This window comes from Bidens hawaiensis, unplaced genomic scaffold, assembly GCF_021521415.1.
Source record: "Bidens hawaiensis isolate Kalapana, Puna unplaced genomic scaffold, B.hawaiensis_p1.1 tig00023200_1, whole genome shotgun sequence".
Classification (NCBI taxonomy): Eukaryota; Viridiplantae; Streptophyta; class Magnoliopsida; order Asterales; family Asteraceae; genus Bidens; species Bidens hawaiensis.
Window position 1 is genome coordinate 298542 of NW_027493629.1, and position 3898 is coordinate 302439.

Sequence of the window (3898 nt, forward strand, 5' to 3'; positions counted from 1 at the left end):
CTATGAAGCAGCGAACAAAACCCTTAGTGAAGACGGCATAACCAAAACAAAAAAATCGAATCAACAAAATATCACTATTTGAGGGTCATATCAATCTAATTTGAGCACTTTACCGATAAAACATGTTAAAATCAATTAGCAATGAAAAACATGGCACGTAAAATGGTGGGCTTCTCAGTATCCAGTTCAGTATTTGTTTAAGAGAAAAATAAAGATAAATTAAATGATACAAGTATGCATACTACATCATATAAATGGATACCTTGCCTCCAATTAGTGACAATACAACCCACTTTTAGTTTAGTCAAAGAAAATCTTAACTAAGTTGATTTAAAGTGTTATGACTAATAGGATAAACAACATTGTTTGTAACTCTATGTAAAAAAGTAAAGCTTACTAAACATGTGCTGATAATTATGAAAAAGTTGCGATGATGTATATCCACAAATAACTGGTTTGGGATCTTCTAATTTTGTTTTGAGAATTACTTCAATTCTCAATAATACCCAAAGTGACCCTGCACCAATTTGCAAATTTTAATCGACTTCGACCCCAATATGACCCGTAAACAAAATATGACTTGACCTGTATACAAAATGTGACCCATAAGGCAATATTGAAGAACCATGTGCCCTAATTTAAGCTTCACAAGAAGACCCTTATTACAGCTTTAAATTTACCATATGAATTTTGTATGTTTTTACTTACAACACTCACATAATAAGTATTGCATTTTCCTCCCTATGGTCTGTTCTACCCTATGCATCCATATTATTTTTTTCATTTTGCTTTAAAAATTCATCAATTATGCACACAAATCCCGGTAGATAGAACTTCTGTAATAAAATTTGAACTGAACCCACCCGACCAAAAACCCGAGTTAACAACACCTGACTTATCAAAAACTCGATTACAGAACCAACCCGATGCAGCCCAAAACGTAGTTAAACAACACCCAAAACCCGAACATCCCAACCCGTAAAAACTGAATCATGAGGAAAAAGAATGAATTACCTTTTTTTTCCTTAACTTGAAATCCACAAAACAAAAACAACACTTCACAACAAAACGAACAGGCTTAAATCTGTATCTCACGGATAGAGACAAATAATATTTGGGATATGTGATGGCTGCAAAATCACGATTGCATAGACCTTAAGAATGCAATCCGGAAATTGCCCCGACAAGCCACAACCTGGATCATAGATATCTCATTAAATTAAAGCGATCATCATATGAAGTACCCTTGTGTCAACATCGTTAATGGCTCACCACCCACAACCGCCACCTAGGGTTTCGAAAGGGAATCCAACAACAATCGGTGGAAAATTGGTTCGATTGACACTTAATTGAAGCTAATTGAAATTAAGCTAAATGTAAAGCAAATCAGTAAAGATAAAGATATAATATAAACATGAGAAGATGAAAGATCAAACCAGGTAAGAAAGAGGTGAAAGACACCTAGTTTCCACGTGACAGAGGAAAGTGTTTACAACATAACTATCCCACCAACAACGAATATCAAAAACTAAAATTAGAGAAATATAATTTGATTTCATTGGTATCGATCTCGGGCTAAGAAAGAAACACTAAGAGCAACACATCCAAGACAACAATAGTCAACATACTAGATCTAAATTCTTGTTTTCTAGTGCACAAACAACTAATAAATATCAAAAGGAGGAGCTAAATCTTTGTGACGCCAAACTCCTACTAATTAGATAATTGTTTGAAACGAAATGAACAAAGAAAATTCATTTTATTTGTGTGTTGTTAAAATAATAATAAAATATTACCGTCATCTGGTGACTTCTTTCTATTTACGCAGCCGTTTGTCGTCAAGATCGGTCATTACGAGTGAAACACAAACTTTTACGTAGATTTAAAACCAATTTTGTTTTTACTACATTTAAAAAAGATTATTTAGGTTTGGTACATAAGTTTCTCTCTCCAACTCAACTAAAACACAAACTTTTACCTCTCCAAGTTTTCAACCTATTTTATTTTTTTATGTTAAATATTATATTAATTTTATATTTTATTTTAATATCATTATCTTATATTTCATTATTAGTTACTATAATCACTGTTTTTATTAATTATTATCTATTTATGTATTGTTTTATTTGTTTTACTATCCTGTACTTTCTATTTCCTTTTATGGTTTTCTACGTATGATTTTGAAGATGTGGAACCTCTCTATTCTTCATGATAGAAATACTTTTGCCTACATCCTACACTCTTTAGACTCTGCTAATAACTTGCTATTTATGAGATTTGTTTACTGGGTATGTTTGTTGTTAATGTTGCCATATTTTTTGTAAACAAATAAGTTAATTATTCATGTATTATTCACATACTGAATTCAAATATTCCAAAATATTTAAATATTAGGGGTACAAACATTTTTTTTCAAACAAAACATGTTAATTGTTTGTATTTGAGTGTTGTTGATTTTTTTTGGTTTAGTTATGGCGCAATAACCTGATACCATCCAAAATTGTGTCCATTCGTTGCCATAACATTTGTGTATGCGTGTGTGTATATATATATATATGTGTGTGTGTGTGATTACGATCGTGTGAGAACCTTTTGAGAATTGAAAACTTTCAGAACCATTATTAGCCACTAATTTTTCTTTGAAGCTAGGGGATCTAAAATTCCTTTTTAAGGGTAGGAAAATAATTAAACATCAAAGCTGAATTGTGGGAACATATTTAGGGTTCCATATTTCATATTCATGTCACTATTCATGTCAACATGATTGAGATCAAATTGGGAGTGCAACTAAGGTTCGATTTCAAATTGATTCGGAGTTTGATCGGATTTCAAATTGCAACATCTTGGTTTGATCGTATTTCAAGTAGGAGTATTTAGTGTTCTGGTTTTCTCTGTTCAATTCTGATTGGGTTACCTTGAAACAAATCCGATTCAGGTACAAATTTAACCTTCAATTAGAGCATTACTTAGTTGTTTTGTTCTAATCATTATAGATTTGAAGATTTGAAGCTTCAATCACTGTTTAATTTCGAAGTTAATAATGGACAGTTATTGGATCTATATCATCTCATTCGGTTGAGGAGGACAACAACTTTAAAGTGGGTAATTTTCTATTTTTGTTGCTTTTGTTACTCTCTCTATGATCATATTATGTTTTATTGTATTTTTCTAATTGGATTTGAAATATTTGAATAATTGGATTGTTCACTACATGATAGAAATTATAGATACGTGTATATAGGTGTTCAAACTTGTATATAGAAATTATAAGTAACGGAATTGCTTTATCGTATTGAAGTAAAAGAAATATAAACGTTTAGAACAAAATTGATACTTTTTATAGGGGTGTTCATGGTTAGGTTTAAAACCGTGAAACCGTCCGAACCGGTCATGGTCAATTTTTTTTTCTTCACTTTTGGTTTGTCAGTTGAAAATTTCAACCGTAACGAACAGTTTGGTTTACGGTTTATACCGAAACCAACCGTATAAATCGGACCGAACTGTATGATTTAGTTATTTATAATATTTCAAGTATTACATATATAACCATATTACTAGACATACTAAAATTAAATTAGAATTGTTGCTGCATACAAAATATCCTACTTCAATAAAGAAAAACATGGGCTAAATTAAACAACATTTCAATATGCTCATCTTCACCTTTTTTTTTTTTTTGCAAATCTGGGAAACTTGTGTCTAGACCACATTGTTACTTTTTCAAGAGTTTGTGTTAGACAATTTAAATTCTATAAATTTTTTAAGGCTTTACCTAGAAATATATCATATCTTATTTTGGACATTTTATAAAGAAGCCCAATAAGGCCAAACCATGACACCAAACCGTTAGTAACGGTTTGGTTCGGTTCGGTTTAAGAGTTCTACGGTTTGATTTCGG